Source organism: Mandrillus leucophaeus, unplaced genomic scaffold (assembly GCF_000951045.1).
Source record: "Mandrillus leucophaeus isolate KB7577 unplaced genomic scaffold, Mleu.le_1.0 Scaffold470, whole genome shotgun sequence".
In the NCBI taxonomy this organism is placed as follows: domain Eukaryota; kingdom Metazoa; phylum Chordata; class Mammalia; order Primates; family Cercopithecidae; genus Mandrillus; species Mandrillus leucophaeus.
Genome location: NW_012105032.1, coordinates 1,262,559 through 1,283,164, shown reverse-complemented (window position 1 = coordinate 1,283,164; position 20,606 = coordinate 1,262,559).

Below are 20,606 nucleotides of genomic sequence, written 5' to 3'. Positions count from 1 at the left end.
GATCCTAGTAATTTTTGCATATTGATTTTGTATCCTTAGACTTTGGTGAATTTGTTTATCATATTAAGAATCTTTTGGGCTCAGACTATGGGGTTTTGTAGGTATAGAATCATGTCATCTGCAAACAGAGATAGTTTGACTTATTTTCTCCCTATTTGGATGTCCTTTATTTCTTTCTCTTGCCTGACTGCCCTGGCCAGAAATTCCAATACTATGTGGAATAAGAGTGGTGAGAGATGTCATCTTTGTCTTGTGCCATTTTTCAAGGGGAATGTTTCCAGATTTTGCCCATTCATTATAATGTTGGCTGTGGGTTTGTCATATATGACTCTCACTATCGTGAGGTATGTTCCTTCAACACCTAGTTTATTGAGAGTTTTTTCTTTTCTAACATGAATGGGTGTTAAATTTTGTTGAGAGCCTTTTATGCGTCTATTAAAATAATCATGTGTTTTTTGTCTCTACTTCTGTTTATGTGATGAATCACATGCATTGATTGGTGTATGTTGAATCAACATTGCATCCCTGTGATAAAGCCTACTTGATCATGGTGGATAAACTTTTTGATGTGCTGCTGTATTCAGTTGCCAATATTTTGTTGAGGATTTTTACATCGATGTTCATCAAAATTCTTGGCCTGAAGTTTTTTTTATTGTTGTGTCTCTGCCAGGTTTTAATATCAGCTTAATGCTGGCCTCATAGAATGAGTTAAGGAGAAGTTCCTCTGCCTTAATTTTTGGAATAGTTTCAGTAGAAATGGTACCAACTCTTCTTTGTACATCTGGTAGAGTTTGACTGTTAATCCATTATATCCTAGGCTTTTTTTGGTTGGTAGGCTATTTATTACTGATTCAAATTCAGAGCTCATTATTGGTTTGTTTAGGGAATCAATTTCTTTCTGTCTCAGTCTTGTGAGGGTGTATGTGTTCAGGATTTGATCTATTCTTCTAGATTTTCTAGTTTATGTGCATAAAAGTGTTCATAATATTTGATGGTTGTTTGTATTTCTGTGGGGTTAGTGGTAATACCTCCTTATTGTTTCTGATTATGTTTGTTTGAATCTTCTTTCTTGTCTTCTTCATTAGTTTAGTGATCTATTTTAGCAATTTTTTTTAAATGGCTCCTAAGTTCATTAGTCTAGTGAATAGTTTTTCATGCCTCTATCTCCTTAAGTTCATTTCTGAGCATGTTTATTTCTTGTCTTCTGCAAACTTTGGGATTTGTTTGTTCTAGGTTCTACAGTTATTTTAGTTCTGATGTCAGATTGATAGCTTGAGATCTTTCTAACTTTTTGATGTGGACATTCAGTGCTATAAATTGCTCTCTTAACACTGCCTTAGCTATGTCCCAAAGGTTCTGGTATCTGTATTTTCGTTCTCATTAGTTTCAAACAACTTCTGGATTTCTGCCCGTCAGAAACTAGAATTGTAACCCCTGCCTTTTTTGAGTTTTCATTTGCTTGGAAGATTTTCTTCCATTCTTTTATTTGGAGCCAATATGTGTCATTGTTTGTGAGATGGTTATCTTGAAGATAGCATACCAATGGGTCTTAGGTCTTTATTCAGCTTGCCACTTTGTGTCTTTTAATTGGAGTATTCAGCCTATTTCAATTCAAGGTTAGTATTAATATGTGTGGATTTTATCTATTATGTTTGCTGGTTATTTTGCAGACTTGTTTATGTGGATGCTCTGTAGTGTCACTAGTCTGTTTACTTCAGTGTGTTTTTGTAGTGGCTGGTAACAGCCTTTCCTTTCCATATTTAATGCTTCCTTCAGGAGCTATTTTAAGGCAGGTCTGGTGGTAACAAATTCCCTCAGCATTTTCTTGTCTGAAAATAATCTTATTTCTCCTTCACTTATGAAACTTAGTTCAACCAGATATAAAATTCTTGGTTGGACTATCGTTTCTTTAAGAATAATGAATATTGGTTCGCAATCTCTTTTGGCTTGTATGACTGCAGCTGAGAGGTCTGCTGTTAGTCTGATAGACATCCCTTTGTAGAAGAGCTGTCCTTTCTCTCCAGCTGCCTTTAACATTTTTAATTTCATTTAGAACTTGGAGAATCTGATGATTATATATCTTGGGGATGATCTTCCCATGGAGTATCATACTAAGATTCTCTGCATTTCCTGAATTTTAATGTTGGCCTCTGTAGCTAAGTTGGGGAAGTTCTCATGGACGATGATATGGTTTGACTCTGTGTCCCCACCCAAATCTCATCTCGAATTGTAATCCTCACATGTTACAGGAGGACCCTGGTGGGAGAGAATTGAATCATGGGGGCGAATTTCTCTCTTGCTGTTCTTGTGATAGTGATTGAGATCTCATGAGAGCTGATGATTTTAAAGTGTGGCACTTCTGTCCTTGTTCTCTCTTTCTCCTGCTGCCATGTGAAGAAAGTCTTTGCTTTCCCTTCACCCTCCACCATGATTCTAAGTTTCCTGAGGCCTCCCGAGCCATGCGGGACTGTCAGTCAATTAAACTTTTTTTTTTCTCAACAATTACCCAGTCTCAGGTAGTTCTTCATAGCAGTGTAAGAATGGACTAATATAGAGGATATTCTGAAACATGTTTTCCAAATCGGTTTTATTCTCCCCATCTTTTTCAGGCACACCAATCAGTCATACTTTATGCCACTTTAAATAATTTTATATTTCTCAGAAGTTTTGTTGATTTCTTTTCATTCTTTTTTATCTATTGTTGTCTTTCTGTCTTATTTTGGAAAGATAGTTTTCAACCTCTGAGAGTTTTTTCCTTCACTGGGCCTATTCTGCTGTTAATACTTGTGATTTCTTTATGGAATTGTTGTAGCTTGTTTTTCAGCTCTATCATGTCAGTTACATTCTTCTTTATACTGAGTGGCTAGTTTGCCTGTCAGCTCCTGCAATGTTCTGTCATAATTTTTAGCTTATTTGCAATTGGGTTACAATGTATTCCTTTAGCTCAGTAAACTTTGTTTTTAGCCATATTCTGAATTACAGTTCTGCCATTTCAGCCATTTCAGCCTCAGCCCAATTCCAAACCTTTGCTGGAGAGATGACATAATCATTTGGATTGAAATGATTACATCATTTCCTCATGAAAGAGGAAACTCTGGATTTTTTTGTTTTTAGCATTTTTGAACTGATTATTTTTCTCACCTTTATGGACTTATCTACTTTCAATGTTTGAGGTTTCTAATCCCTGGATGAATTTCTTTTTTCTTTTAAAATTCTGGCCACTTTTCCATAGGCTGATGCAGGTTGCTGGGGTCTGCTACAGTCCCTACTTACCTCGGGTTTTCCAGTACCTGGAGGTATCACCAGTGAATGTTAGGAAATTGCAAAGATGGCAGCCTGCCTGGTCCTCTGGGAGCTTTGTCTCAGGGATGTACAGACATTTTACTGGGTGAAATGCACCTGTAGAAAGTGGCTGGATATTCTGGATCAGAAAAACATATATTGCGTATTCTCACTATTCTCACTTACAAGTAGGAGCTAAATAATAACACATGGACACAAAGAAGGGAACAAGAGACACTACAGTCTACTAGAGGGAAGAGGGTGGGAGGAGGGAGAGGATCAAAAAATAACTATTGGGAACTATGCTTAATACCGGGTGATGAAATAATCTGTACACCAAACCCCTATGACACGTGTTTACCTATATAACAAACCTGCACATGTAACCCCAAACATAAAACTTAAATAAAATATAATCTTCATTATTTCCAGAAAGAGACATAATACAAGAGAAGATAATATTAAGAATTAGGAAGCCCAGGGTTAAATTTGAGACCTATTTTTAATTATTTTGTAGGATATTATGATTTAGATTTCCGCATACTATTTTTCTATCTGGTTTCATCTTATAAGTTTGCCTTTACTTTTTTTCACCTTAATTTATTGATTTCATATCTTATTTTGTATTGCATACAATTTTGTAAATCATTAGTGCACCATAATATTTATTTTATGGTTTCACAGTCTATGATCTTCATTTTAGTAATAATTTTACATATAAATTAATTTTTAATGGTGTATTTTACAATACTTACATTCATTTGCTTAGTTTTATCTTTGATATTTAAAAAAATGCTGCAGAAAAAGATTAAATCCTTTGATATTGTCCTATATGGCTATTTAATAAAAACTTTGGGACTTGAAAAGTAAATCATATATAACATTTAATATCGATCCTGAAATGAAATTTTTTCCATCAAATACTAAAAGATAATATTTTACCATGTTGAATATTTACATAAGTAAACATGTTACAATTATATTATTTTATTTCACAAAACCACACAAGAAACCACTGGAATGGCTTTAAGTATATTAAATGCAATGTTCTTTGACATGTATATATCTATTTCTATAAATAGTGTTTTACTAGTTGTTGAAAAAGTAAAAATAAACTCATTGTTTTGTGGCATTTAGTAATTAAAAATTGTATTTTCAAAATAATTTGAGTAATCATGTCCCATTCGTCTGAATTGATTGGATAATATTAAATATTGGCTATAGAATGGGAAAATGGTAGAATACTCTCTTATTTAATATCTCCATTTTAGGTAACAGTAAGCTGATATTTCTAAATGTTTCTGTTTCACTTAAAATTTTAAGCCATATATGCCAACAAAAACTAACCAATTGGCCGGGTGCGGTGGCTCACGCCTGTAATCCCAGCACTTTGGGAGGCTGAGATAGGTGGATCACGAGGTCAGGGGATCAAGACCATCCTGGCTAACACCGTGAAACCCCGTCTCTACTAAAAATACAAAAAAAATTAGCCAGGCGTGGTGGCGGGCGCCTGTAGTCCCAGCTTCTAGGGAGGCTGAGGCAGGAGAATGGCGTGAACCCGGTGGGGGGCGGAGATTGCAGTGAGCCGAGATCGCGCCACTGCACTCCAGCCTGGGCGACAGAGCGAGGCTCCGTTTAAAAGAAAAAAAAAACAATTATTGCAATTATTGGTTATTATTACCTATGTGAAAGGAAAATAAATCTTGGGACCCCCAAAATCACTAAGCTAAAGCGAAAAGTCAAGCTGGAAACTTCTTAGGGCAAACCTGCCTCCCATTCTATTCAAAGTCATTCCTCTGCTCACTGAGATAAATGCATATCTGATTACTTCCTTTGGAAAGAGTAATCAGAAACTTAAAATAATGCAATTATTTGTCTTTTATCTACCTTGGAAGCCTCCTCCCCACTTGGAGTTGTCCTGCCTTTACGGAGGGAAGCAATGTGCATCTTACATACATTAAATGATGTCTCCTGTCTCCCTAAAATGTATAAAACCAAGCTGTGCTTTGACCACCTTGAGCACATGTTGGCAGCACCTCCTGAGGTTGTGTTGTGGGCACGCGTCCTTAACTTTGGCAAAATAAACTTCTTAAACTTCTTAAATTGACTGAGACCTGTCTCAGGTATTTAAGCTCCACACCTAATTATGTAAATTTGCAGTGCTGAATTAACTCAGCTTGGCACAGAATTGCATTAACTTATTTTTCAACATCTCCCTACGGTACTGCCAAACACTTCCTTTAGCAATTGCTTACACTATTGAGAAATGGATGCTACTGGTATGGATTCTTCTCTGGGACACACTGCTGAGTTTCTTCCAGCACAATGAAGGGAACTCGTTAAAGTCAGGTTCTTCAACCATAAATAAAAAAATTGTCACCCATGATAGTAAATGTGCTGGTTACTTAGGGGGAGAAGAAAAAAAAAAAAAAACACCTTGTAATAGCATGAGAAATGCTGATACAGTACAGAGAAACTGAAATATTTTCTTCTATCACTAACCCCCTACATCTCACTAGTCACCTTTTTTTAGACCTTTTTTATTTACACTACTATCCATGCACTTTTTTCTATATTTTTCTTCCCAAATCACCTTATTAGTTTTAAATATCACGTCTCTTAATGAAAGAAGGAAATATGGGATGAAGCACTTTACATTGATATCCTAGAAGGTTCTAGGTGTATTTGTCATATTACTGTATTGATTAAAAGCAGACAAACCTTGAATTGCTGTTTTGGAAATGAAAATAGGGTCAGAAAAGAAACCATCCCTTTGACAGGACTCTGAAGTCAAGAAGAAGGCGAAGGAGCCTAATGAATTCCACACGGCAAGTAAACTTTATTACTTGCTTCTAGATATGAGCCCTACTAATCACATTGCCTGTTTTTATAAAGTTAACAAATCAAGTCGACCTTTTATGCCATTCTCTACAGTTCTCTACTGCTTTTCTGCAATCATTTTGTATATGGTACATGCCACTGGGACCTGAGAGCAACAATATAAGTATATATCTATGAGCACAGCAGTTCTGTGTAGTAAGCAACTGAGCAAGCATTTCAGCAATGATCTGGAAATGTAGATAATATCTGACAATTCCAGCAGATGACCACCATTAATGGGTAGCTATTACCTCGTTTGTGAAATCAGAGCGGTAGAATTGATTCTATCCATTTATAAAATGAGTAGTTTCTTTCAAAATTTGTGTATGCATTGACTTTCAGTAATACTTGTACTTAGAAATGCCGGTGTTATACTTTGCATAATTTTTTAAAAAGTATGCTTGAAGATTATGTTTAAAATTCAAAAGTATAAAAACGTATGATCTCAAAACAATAAGTTTGCTTTTTTCCACTTCAATTTTTAGTCCCACTTCTCAGAGTTACTCCAAATTAATTAATATGCACATGTTTGAAGATTTTACTTCAAATGCAGAAAACTGCTATGGCATATTGTATTTTTCAAAAATTGCCACAACATTTAGATCAGAGATCCATTCTCTTATGTTCTTCTAGAATTTTGCTACTCTTCATTAAGGGTTATAATCTACTTCCCCTTCCCTTTAACCTAGGGAGGGCTATGCTTTTGCCTAAAAAATATAATGTGATGGAAGTCATACTGCTTTGACCTCCAATACAATTATAAAATGCACTATGGCTTCTGTCTCTCTTCCTCTTTATTTTGGAATGACAGTCCTTATCATCCACTCACCTTGTGGTGAGGAAGCCCAGGTAATGTAGAATAGACATAGGTCTTAACCAGCAGCACACATCAATTACTAAACATATGAATGCACAAGCCTTTAGATAAATCCAGCCCCCAAATCCATACTTTAAATCATTCCACCTTAAGCCAAGTAGAGCAGAGATGAGCTAATCTCAGTCACGCGCTGCACAGATTGCAAATGTTTGAGCACAATAATATTATTTTAAGCCACTAAGATTTTGAGTTATTTGTTACTCAGGAACAGTATCTGGAATGTTTGCCAATTCTACCATAGCATCCCTGGTATCTCTTCTTCTTCTTCTTACGAGGACGTCAGCCATATTGGATTGAGGCCCCATTTAACTTTAACTCTTTAAATGCTACATCTCAAAATACACTCATATTGTGGATTAGAGTTTCAACGTATGAATTTGGGAGGGACACAATTCCATCCATAACTATGTGCACGTGTATATATGTAAATATATTTCAAATATACACATATATATTAAAATTTTTTCTGACCGTATACTTAAGATACATGTTTTTTATTGTATGTCAGCTAAACCTCAATAAATAGAAAAATTATGGCATAAAGTTATTTTTATATGCATCTTTGTGAAATGTATTCTATTCATGAAATAAAAGTTTTATTATTTTCCTATTCCATCTTGGATGCTACTACTTTTTAAAGAAATTGTAACTAATCAGCCCAAACATATACAGACTCTCCAAAACAATAAATGAATCTGTAAATTCCAATGTATAATTTCTCTCCTCCTGAAAGGATCTCAATTAAACTAACCTATTTGATGCAGAATAAAATGTTGTTCATTTTCTTCATGACTTGTTCACTGTTGTTTAAGCCTGTTTGATTTTCTTTTTCCCAGCATAATCTGTCTATTAACGGCAAGTCTGATCATATGCAGCCTAGCTGGCTGCCCCAGGTATAAAAGCTGCCATGAATCTCAGTTTACATACCAAGGGCTTGTTTCTTTCTGGGATTCAGTTCATCAAGATATTGTTGAATTCACCACTCTTCAATAGCCCCATAGGGTAAGTTTTAATTTGTCTGATTTTTCATGTGTGAACCCTAGACAAAAGATCTTTTCTATCCTATCTAAATCCCAACCATAAGAAAAACTCTTAGCAGTTAAATTTAATAGTATGATGTGTTTGCAAATTGTGGGAATTAAATTTATTGGATTTTCTCTTGGCAAAGTACAAGAAAATCTAAGATAGGACAGGGACCAATAACTGTGCAAAACTACATCAATTTTGAGCAGTGTGTCTTTTAGTTATACAGTGAAACTTCAAATGATAGATAAAATTGAAAATATTATATCCATTTTAAGGTGTTTTTTTTGGCCTGAATAAAAAAATAATTTTACGTAGAGATTTTATTTTTTAATTATAAAGATGTTTTATAAAAATTATATAATCAGCATGATGTAGAGATACTTTTTCATGTAACTGCATTAGTAAAGTCTAGAGGAACTGGCTGATCATCTGTTTTCTATTAGAAATAATCTGTCAATGATCACACAATTTCAGCATTAAAATTAGACAAACCACATGGGTTTGAAATGTCTTGAAATTGAAAAAATAATAGAGGTTCTGTTAAATTACCAGTATGTAAATTTCAGGAGATACTATGTCATAATTTGTTTTGCTCCCACATTATAGAAGAATCATTATTGTTGCCTGCATAAGTTGAAAGAAACAGAATCTTGTAAATATTGACTCATTAAAGTACAGAATTGTAAATTAAGTTTCAGGTGTGCCTTATTCTGACATAGAAAGAATCAATATATACTCAATAATTATATCCAATACATGCAAATAAATGAAAATAGACATGGAAAAATTTTGAAGCTTGACAATCTCTGATATAAAGCCTTTATGAAAGTTCTTGATTTCCTATAATGCCTATGATAGGAAAGGAAAATAAAGGCTACTGAAGATCAATTCCTGATGAATGCAATGTATCTATCAATGTCAACTATCTTCTACATGTCAAAGAGAAAGGACAGGAATATGAAGTACCTTTAAACTACATCTGTAATCCCCAACTATTTATATATCTGTGGCATGCTAGAGGCTTTGATATGTGGCTGGCTGATATTTACATAAGGGGAAGAAATGCCATACATTTTTAATATGTAATTCTCTAGTATTGTTGTATCACTTAATTGTAATTTCAAAATAATCAAATTATTGATGGCCCTACCCAAAGTCAACTACTTTTTTTTTTTTTTTTTTTTTTTTTTTGAGACAGAGTCTCATTATGTTGCCTAGGCTGGAGTGTAGTGGCACAATCACAGCTTATTGCAGCACAGGCTTCCCTGGATAAAGTTATCCTCTCACCTTAGCCTCCCAAGTGGCTGGAACTGCAGACTCATGTTGCCACACCTGGCTAATTTTTAATTTTTTTTTTTTTTTTTTTGTAGAGATGGGGTCTTGCTATGTTGCCTAGGCTAACCTCAAACTCCTGGACTCACGTGATCCTCCTGCTTCAGCCTCCCAAGTGCTGGGATTACAGGCATAAGCCATTGCACTCAAACCGCTACTCCATTCTTTATTAAAAGAACTTCAAGTTTATTTAGGGTGTCAATGAGTCCAAATAGAAATACCTAATTTCCCAGCCTCCCTTGAAGTTGCAGTGAATGTGTGACACAATTCTAGCCAATGAGATATAGGCAGGAATTTCTGGGGAGGAAATCCATTTTTAATAAAAAGACAACATGTCTCTAGGAAGAATCTCTTCATCATTTCACCTTTTACCCTTTTGCCTGTCTAACTGGTTTTAAAGCCAGCAGGTCTTATATGACTACTCGACACCCTTGAGCATGAAAGCCTCTACACTCTAAGATAAGCAGCATTGAAAGTCGGAAAGATCTTGGCTCCCCGTTGGCATTGGTGAATCTCATTAACAACCCTGAACTTCCTGCCACTGGGCTTCTTTTCATGTCATAAAAATAAATTCTTCTCTGTTTAGCCATGTTCTTTGAGTTTGCTATTACTCATAACTGAACGTATCCTGACCTGATGGCAGAAGAAGTGAAATTTTATAAATCAAACCTGTTCTATTGTGGATGTGGTTTATGAATTGTAAGATTCAAAAAGAAAACCCTGTTAAGGAGTTGTTTATTGTAAAGTTCTGAGGACTCATGTATAAATTCTCCTGGACATCATTAAGTCTTCATATTTGGTACAGATATATTTAATGGAGTGGTCTGTTTATAACTGCTGAGAGAAGACAATAGGGGTGCAAGTTGTTTAAAAATATGAGGGAAGCATTAGAAATTTTAAGTATTGAAATTTTCAACTTAATTTAATTAATGAATCATGAGAAACAGAAATTGCATTATGAGCTAAAAATAGGCATGTAGAAAAAGCAAAAAAATATCTTCTTGTGGTGCATTCAAAGTAGAATCTCATTTGTTGGATGGGATCTCTGTAAAAAACAGCATAGCACAAAATGGGGAAAGGGAAACTAGTATTGCAATTAACTGGTGCAGTTTAATTGCACTAATAAGGGGTGCAATTAAAAATGTAATGAATCTTTTCAAGGGCTTTTGTTTATGGTATGAACATAAATACTTATGTTTTAGAAATTACATGAAAACCTTTGAAATTATCTTTAAAACTGGGTGATATAGAGGACTTTCTATGTTGTTGTTGATTCAGGAAAGTTCAGAAATCTCAGTGAACAGTCTGATGTTCTTGATAAGAGCAAAGAGATCATCAGTGGTCATGCATGCTAGTTTTTATATGGAATATGCAACCTAGACCTAAATGTACCTAAGAGCAAGAAGTGTATATTTGTGATCTACAGGAAATATTATGGGGCAGGTATATGCAGAAGGACAGGAAATCTCATATTGAAATTGCTATGTCAGTAATATATGAGCAAGTTCCTCATATGGTACCAGATGATAGCAAATATATCATCAAATATCAGATTTGTTCATTTTGCCCATGAATATGCAGCATAGGTCAGAAACAGCTTTTGACTACAAAGAGTTCCTTCTTGAATGTGTTTATTACTTTTCCTTGCTGGAGGCCCTGTTATATGGCAGACGTGTATATAAGGACAGGCAAAGTTATGGTGAATTTGCTGTGTCTAAAGAATTTGCCTATGAAGCATAGGCATTTAAATGTAATTTGAATAAAACACATTGCTAGAGAGGCTGATTTGGTTAATCACAGCAACTCTTTTTAAGGAATTTTGTATATCTTCAGTTGAAGAGTCTTCTTTAAATGGTTGGCTAATATAAAATATTTAGAATCTTTCTATGAAACTTAAATTTCTGTAATAAGATAAAAAATCTTTGGGATTCTCTCAGGTTCCGGAGAGGGAAAACGTATTAATAAGTTTAAAGGGATTCCAGGGTTTTAGATGTCTGAAGAGAAGTTACGTAGAAAAAAATGTTCAAAGCAATGAAAATGTTCTTTAAACATGATGTGTGTGTGTGTGTGTGTGTGCATGCACAGATGTGTATGTGGGAGTGTGTATGTTCAAGTTAGAATGGTTTCCACTGTTGGTGAAATGGGTTCATAGTTTGTAGGGATTTTATTCATTGTATGGGTCCTCTACAAAGGGTAACATATTCCAGGATGGGGACAGAGATTTATATGCTTACTTAGGACTACATTCAATACATAATTTGTTGTTTAGCAGCATGAGAAGAGTTTGGTGACTACTTGATCATAAAGTAATAACCTCCTTCTAGTAGATTGTGCTTTTTGAGCAAAACAAAACTCTTTTATGACAAAACTAGTCTTTCAATACAAGTTCAAACACTATGAAATAAAAATGAAAATTGTAAAAAGTAAAGTAGAAGTTCCTCTTCAAAGACTTTCCTCCCCGTCTAATTAGGAATAAATAGTAACTTCTCTTAAAAGCAAAATTTATTCAAAGACCTGTGCTAACATTCTTAAATATCTGCTAGCTGTAATAAAGAAATCAATGTACTTTATTTTCTTAGCTCCCACAATTTAGCCTAAATATTTGCCCTGGCATGCTTATACTGGTTCAAGCAAGCATTTGGTCATAGCCTGTTCCTCTTCCTTACTTAAAAGTGTTTTTACCCTTCTCAGCATTCCACAAGTTACTTCCTCCGTCCTTTGTTCTCCTCTGCCTAATGACTCTAAATTAATGACTATAGTCCCATTCCAGCCAAAGGAAACTGGACACAGCAGTAGGGTGGACACGTCAGGTTATAAATGACCCTGTCTCCTTTGTTCAGTGTACTCTCGTGGCAAAACTTCTGGCGAGTGTACCCTTTCTGCAGGAAGTAAAAATGGCCTTACTAAATAAATTAAATTTATGTTCAAGTGCTATTTTTTAACGGCACTGGGGAAGAAGTGTTTCAAACAAAAATGAAATGTTTAAATGAAATTGTTGAAGTCCCTTTGAAAGTAATCCTGCATAATCTCTTTCCTTAAAGGATCAACCCAAGGGAACTTTCAGATCTCTCTAAGCTTAAGGTCCCATTTTGTTTGTACTTATGTACCATATTGGAGCCCTGCTAAGTAACCAGTTATGTATAATTGTAGGAGCTACTATTCTTAATTTGATAAAATGTGAAGGAAATAAATTTATGGGAATCGTGATATGTTAAGTCATATAATTTCAAATCGAAAGAGACTAGAATGTGATGTCTATTTCCTTTGTTCAATCAATCAGCTTAAAGGGAATGAAGACTATTTGAGATTCAGAGATCACATCTTTGGTCAGCTATGTGCACATGTAGGAATACTCTTCCTATCTTAGTGGGTAAGTCTGTGAGTTATAGAGAAGGTTTATATTGAGTGAGCCCTGTAAAGGAAAGGAGACCACAAGCAGGGGCAAGGTTCTGTTAGGTTACACAGTAACACGTTGAGAAAAGATGGCTTTATTTTAGCTGCATGGAGTAACTTGAAAGGACTGGTGTCAATGAAAATTGTAAAGGCCTCCCTCAAGAGGCTCGTGTCTTTTGTGTGAACTGTAGGACATTTATGGGGGAGGACACTAGTTTGATACATTGTTGAGTAGAACTTTGAAAGAGTGTGGAGTTGGAAGGATGTTAAAGATATCTCTATGGTGTCTGTGGATCGATAAGGCACAGAGGACCTGTCAAGAGTTTTGTGATCCTGCTGTGAGAAAAGAAAAAGCCAAGGTCAGTTTCTTTGGCATGTAAAGGAACATGCAATAAAAATCTGAAGAGCGTCTGTTCCGGAAGAAGAGGTGGATAAAGTTATTATTAGCAAAGCCTTAAAAGCACCAAACATAAAGATAAACATTATTAGATTTGACTATGTTAAACTCAAGATACCTATTCTGCAAAGGATGCTATAATCAAAATTAAGAGAGAGGTGGTTGAGTGGGAGATGATATTTATAATATTAATCACTGGCAAAGCATTAATAATCTCTTGAATATTACAAGGAACTCACTGAAAATTGGCAAAAATAAAGATCAAAGCATGAGATCATTTAAGTAAAGTAAAAATAAAATTGCTTATTTCCTAAAACACTGTTTTTTCTAGAGAGTTTTTCAATAGGTAAATAATCTTATGGAGGGTAGATTGAAAGAACATGGTATGAAAGAGAAAATGTTAATAGTAAATATAAGAGTAATTCATGTATTAATGGTAGTACACTATGAAATGAAAAATATAATTAACTTAATCTCAGGTTCAAAGCAAACAATTATAACAAAGAAATGGACCAGCATTCTACCCTATGTTTTCATACTAGATTAAATGCTTTTATAAATTTCATGCTCTTATGAAGGTAAAAAATAACATAATATATGGCTTCTATATTCAAAATGGCAAGAATTTGTTAGATGTCTCAGGATCCATTCTTTGGCATATATATTCAAGATGATACTTTGTCCACAATCAACTATACATAAAGGCAATCATACTTTTGAATTTTAATGAATGAAACATAATAGAGGTTTGATTGTCTATAAATGAAGGATATGTTTAACTTTCAGATGGGGTTATGTTTGCAAATGGAAGTGGGAAAGTAGGTTATTTGAAATATTATACTCTTCAATTCATGGCACACCATTTATCTCTTTTTCTATTTCCTTAACAAAAAAAGTCTAGAGCTAATATAATAAATTGTTAGTCTTAACTCAGACTGATCTACTACTGACTGCTTTCTTTTCCACCTTGCAGATGGTCTATGGTGGGACTTTGCCTTGAGTTTGTGTGCATCAATTCTCCCTATAAACTACCTTTCACATATACATATATTCTATTAGATCTGTCACTCTGGACAATCCTGACTAATACAGATGTCAAACTGAGAGCCAAGGGAAGTACAGCTTTTAGCCAATAGAACAGGACTGGGGTAAATAATATTTCAAATAATAAAAATGATGTACCAAAGGCCTACAGTGAGAGAACCTATTGTGTCACAGAAACTGAAAGCCTTATATTTTAACGTGATTGGTGTAATTGCGATGTTGAAAATAGATAGTCAAGAGGGTCAAGAGTAAACAATGGAAGAACAGTTAGGAGGCTCTTGTAGTTTTCCGTGTAAAATATGATGGTGGCTTGGGCTAGGGTGGTAACAGTGGAGGTAGTGACAAGTAGTCAGATTTGTGATATACTTTGAAGACTGAGCCCAATGGCCTTGAGAATGGACTGGATTTGGGGGATGAGAACAAGAAAGGGGTCAAGGATCTCCTCAAATGTTTTGGCCTGAGAACCTGAATGAGTAATAATATCATTTACTGAACTTTGACAATCTGTTAGCAGAACAAATTTAGAAGGAAATCAAAGATTCAGTTGCAGATAAGTTAAATTTAAAGTCACTTTTATATGTACAAGTGAAGCTTTTGGGTATCCAGTTGAATATGGTAATGTGAATTTCAGGGGCAAAGTCTGTTCTGGAAATATGAATTCAGGAATCATGAAGACAGGGTGTTTTGCAAGCCGTTGGGCTGAATTAGATGACCTAGTAAATGAATGTAGATAGAGAAGTCCTAGAACTCTGCCTTAGGACACTCACACATTCAAAGCAGCAAGAGAAAGAGTATACAGCCAAGAAGAGTGAGAAAAGACAGCCAGTTAGGTACGAGGCAGAAAATCAACTGAGAAACCATTTACAAACAGTTTTTATAACGTTAGGCTATTCTAAGCCTCTCAGAACTACCAGGTTGTAATTGTTAGTACTTCAGTTTTGACCAATAAATGTATGTTTCAGTCTACAAATTTGTGTATTTAATGACTAGCTAGGCAGAAAAACAACAACAACAAAAGTAGACAAAGATTATAAAAAATCTATAAAACAATTTTAGGACGTTTCTGGCAACATGCAATTTAGCAATAAGGATGAAATTTCTGATGACATCCTTTCCAAAGACACTGAAGTAAGTAACTAATAAGTATGTGTATTAGTCAAGATTTTCTAAAGGGACAGAACTAATAGGGCATGTGTATATATGAAGGGGAGTTTATTGAGGAGTATTGACTCACACAATCACAAGGTGAAGTCCCAAAATAGGCATTCTGCAAGCTAAAGAGCAAGGAAGCCAGTCTGAATCCCAAAACCTCAAAAGTAGGGAAGCCGACTGTGCAGCCTTCACCCTGGCAAATCACTGGTATAAGTCTGAGTCCAATAGCTGAAGCACTTGGAGTCTGATGTTTGAGGGCAGGAAGCATCCAACATGGGAGATAGATGAAGGCCAGAAGACTCAGCAAGTCTCCTTGTTCCACTTTCTTCTGTCTGCTCTATTCTAGCCATACTGGCAGCTTATTAGATGGTGTCCACCCAGATTGAGGGTGGGTCTGCCACTCCCAGTCCACTGACTCAAATGTTAATCTCTTTTGGTGACACCCTCACAGACATACCCAGGAACGATACTTTGCATCCTTCAATCCAATCAAGTTGACACTCAATATTAACCATCGCAGTATATAAGTAAATAAAAAATAAATTTACAAAATATCAGGCAGTTAAAAAAGGTAGATACCAGATTTAGTCAGTAAAGTCACATCTTGCCTATGATTACACACTTATAAACTTGTACATAAGGAGGAAATCTATTTCATAACAGGTAGAAATATATGCAAAAGGAAATAACATGACAGCATATTAGCTACCTAATTATTAAGATATTATAGAGTAATTATCAATCCATAAAAGGAAACCAGAGTTAGATAACATTTTCATTGAACAGGTAGTTATTAGAAATACATTTATAGAATTTCGTAAATAGCTATGTGACTCAGAAAATGACTAATGTTCCCAAGTGATTTATCTTGTAATCTTTAAATTGATGCCCCTTTCAGCTATGTAGAAAATGATGCCAAATGCCAATTAGTTTACAGGAAATTATCAAAGACTGAAATAAACAGATCTTCTTCTAAATATCATGTCACTTTGACTAATACGTGGATGAAATGTCAGAAAGCTCTAAGCAGCTGATATATTTGGAAAGGTTGTTCCGTTGATGTCATTCCTTTTTTCTAACTGAAATTTATAAGAAGTTTTCAAGCCACATTGGTTTACAAAGTATTAGGTGATTCAGTTCCTTAAGAAGTTACTATTTATTTTATTACACAACATTCATAGACATATGACATGTCAAGCTGGTCTCTGGGTTATGCCTCTGCAGTTGACGTAAAGATCTAGATATGAGGAGACTTAAGCTTTTATTAGTAGAATCCAGAAGAGTGGTTAAGACTCAAAACGAAGATGTGAATTATAATATGTAGGTGTTACTTGAAGCATCAATGGATAATATTGCCCGGAAAGCACGCAAAAGTAAAAGGAGAAGAGAAGTTCATGGATAATTCTGGGGCAGATACAAAAAGCACTCACCATGGAGATAGACAATGCGAGAACCAAGAATTTAATTAAAAAATAACAAGAGAATAATGGTGTTGAAATCAAGGACAAAGATATCTCAGGCAGAAAGAAGAGGCCAATAGTATGTAAACCAAAAGTATTTGAGGCAGCTCTCAGTCGGTTTAGAAAGATTTTGCCAAAGTTAAGAATGCATGCCTGAGAAGCATGTCTGTGCCTGTCTCCAAAGATGATTTTGAGAGCTTTAATGCTTATAGGGTAAACGGTGGATATGGGGAAAGAGGAAGACAGTTTAAAAAGCTGTGGGTAGATAAGAGAAAAAAGGTTGCATTCTTTTGAGTCTTGGATTAGCCTTTCACTGAATACACAATTTAAATTTGAGAGAGGTGTAGCATAGTCACTTATGCCGTTGTCTAGCTCAGTAAATCTGCATTTTTATATCAGAGGAAGTAATCAGATATACATTTGTCTCAGGTGAGCAGACAGAATACAGCATTCTATCTTTTGTGTTGCACCTGTGAAGATAAGCTATCAATTTATGTTGTCAGGGTGAAATTCAACAGAACCATTTTAGATAAAGATCCTGGGGCTCATGAGGCATTTCCTAGTGGGAAAATTGTGAGGGAGGTATATAGCTATTTTATCTTTGCAGGTATCTTATTTAGGAATATAATGGGAGGTAGATTTGCAGTTCCCACACTGATTTTTCCCCTTTGTCTTAGTGATTTTGAAATCCCAATGTTTATTTTCCTTTCACAAGTATCAAATGTTGGAGTCATTCCATAGGAATTGTCCATTGCCTTTAGCTCTAGAGAGTTTATTAGTAACTTGGTGATAGCAGATTCAGATAGAGTGAAAGCAAGTTTGTAGTGATTTGAGCTGTGAACAAGATTAGAGAATCAATTCATTTTTTAATGAACTCCTCTGCAAAATGAAGAAGAGCGATTGCAGATGACCATGTTTTCTGGAGTTTCCTTGAAACATTGAAACCTTTTAAAATGTCTGTTACTCATTTTGCATGAAATTTGTTGGAAAATGTATTACAAACTACTCTATACTCTTACCTTACACATGCATAAATTAATCATTTGATAACTCAAGACAATCGATGTGATAATCAATTACTCTCCAGTATTGTAATAATGTACTATTTCAAGGACCTGCCAATGTTTGTAGACTACTCTGCTTATATTAAATTATATTGTTCATTTTGATTTATTATACATGTTTTCTCATTGTATTTTTTTTTCTGCTTTTTCTCTTCCTATTAGTGCTACTTTTCAAGAAAGTCATTATATAAACTTATAGCAGTCCCCTTCCTTATTTTCTGTATTGCTTCTTCTATGAAACTTATATTAAACTACAGCAGTGTTGACCAGCAGGGGGCATTATGACATTTAGGATAAAACAATGTTTTCAGGTGTGTGGGGCTATCTGAAAGTTTACAGAATATTAAAAATTATTAGCCCTTAGCTACTTAACAACTCCAGATTTCTAAACACCTCCTGAGGCGTGATATTACTCTCAGTTGACACTGTGCTATAATCTCAGAAACCAAATAAGCTAGAATTGTGTGTTAAGATTAAGCAGCCTCTAAGCAAGTTTTTAACACCAGAAATGTTATAATAGAGTGCTACAAACACCACTTCACTTTCCTATACATCTGGAAAATGTGGCTAATTTATTAGAGCAATATTTCTCCTCAGAAGCCAAATATGACTTCACTGTTCTTCTCAACATACTATTTTAAGAAGCCATTCACAATAAGTAAAATATGTCATGGGAGATGAAACTTCATTTCTAGTCTTAGTATAATGACTCCTTTTTGAATACAATTTATAAAGCCAACTGGCTTAACTTGATTTACACCTGTTGGCTAGTATCTATTCTGATTGAAATTATTTTGATTGGCCAGTGCCTATATAATACTGGCTGTTAGTAATTAAAGTATCACTCGTGCTATACTACTAATTTCATGCATGAGAAAATGGAGGCTGAAAAGTTTAAGAAACTCTCTCTGGTCACTGAGTCAGCAGCAGCATAAGCTTGGAATTGAAAACCCTGACAAGAAGCTTTGAATTATCTCTACTATATAGGTGCTATAAATAAAAACTTTCACCTAAGTCAAATCATCCTCCATTCTGAACTTCTAGAGATTTAAATACACAAATTCAGAAAAGTCTAAAATTATTTTAGAAATGTGGAATTGTGAAATCGTCTTTTTAAACTACCATTATAAAGTTTGACTCTACCAAGAATGAGATATTTCTAAACTTAGGCCCAAATCAATTTTTTCCTACTCTGTGTTGTCTCTCTTGGGATCTGGAGGAGGTACTAAAGGCAAGCTGATTAATTTATAGTCATTGGAATATCCTGTGGTGAACTGAACTATATTTTCCTGACTCCAACAGTTCCATTGGTTTTATACAGGTACTATCTGTATTTGATCATGTTGCAGGCTCAATAGGTTTCATGAATAATATTCTAGATTCATACAGCATGGGGAATTCATACTCCAGAGGTGATCATATAATAAGAATGAATTTATCTTTAGAGAAATCGCATTGTCCACCATGGTCTTGGATTATGGTAGCTGCTTTCTGGCAGATGGCAAAAAATAGTTTGCTCAAGGTGAATTTAAGAAATTAAATTACTTGGGAGAGTTCAAAGGGAATAAGATAAAGTAAAATATGAACCTACAAGCTTGCTAGCATTCCAAGACTTTGAAAGAAAATGTGTTTTTAATGAGATATGATCAATATGATAGCTTAAAGTTTTAAGATAAATAAACTCTTCTGCAGATTATGATTCTAAGAACTTCATCTGAGAAATAGCAATGCATATTTAAAGTGAGAATGTTTAGAATTATTTCTCTTGGAATTTTTTTTTTCTTCTCTCTCTTTACAGGTCCGAAGTGAAGACTGTTGAAAATAGTCTTGTGAGAGTATTGAATGTTAGAGATTTTAGGGAACGCTTGCTGACAGATCTAAGAACAAGATAGGAGGAATCAAAATACCTATCGGGGAAGCACTTTTATTTCTACCATCATCTTTTCTTTGCTCAATATTTCTGAGCTTTATGGTTCATAAGAAAACAGCATACCTGGATAAATGAACAAAATTCATTAAAGCATAAGTGTAAATGTATAAGCAAGTTCTAGGTAAAGCGATTACTGATCTTAGTAATATCGACATCGATAATATGAATAAGGAGTTCACTTGGAGCAGAGCGTATAATTAGAATATGGCGCACAGATATTCATGAGGCTGGCAGAAGGAGTTGACAGAAAATATAGAGGCAGGGGCAAAGTAAAGAAAATCTCCAATTGGAAATATTTAATGGAGGCAAAAGACAATCTCTGATACGATATACTCTTTTTTATTTACACATATAAAACCCATATTGTTTCTGAAAGACATTTTGCACAATGTTACTTTTTGTGAAAGGAAAATATCTTGGACTCCCACAACCACGAAGCTAAAGGGAAAATTCAAGCTGGGAACTGCTTAGGGCAAACCTGCCTCCCATTCTATTCAAAGTTATCCCTCTGCTCACTGAGATAAATGCATATGTGATTGCCTCCTTTGGAAAGGCTAATCCGAAACTCAAAAGAATGCAACCTTTTGCCTCTCACCTATCTGTGACCTGGAAGCCCCCTCCCCACTTCAAGACTTCCTGCCTTTGCTTTGAGTTATCCCGCCTTTCCAGACAGAACCAATGTGCTTTTTACATATATTGATTGATGTCTCATGTCTACCTAAAATGTAAAAAACCAAGCTGTTCTCTGACCACCTTGGGTACATGTCAT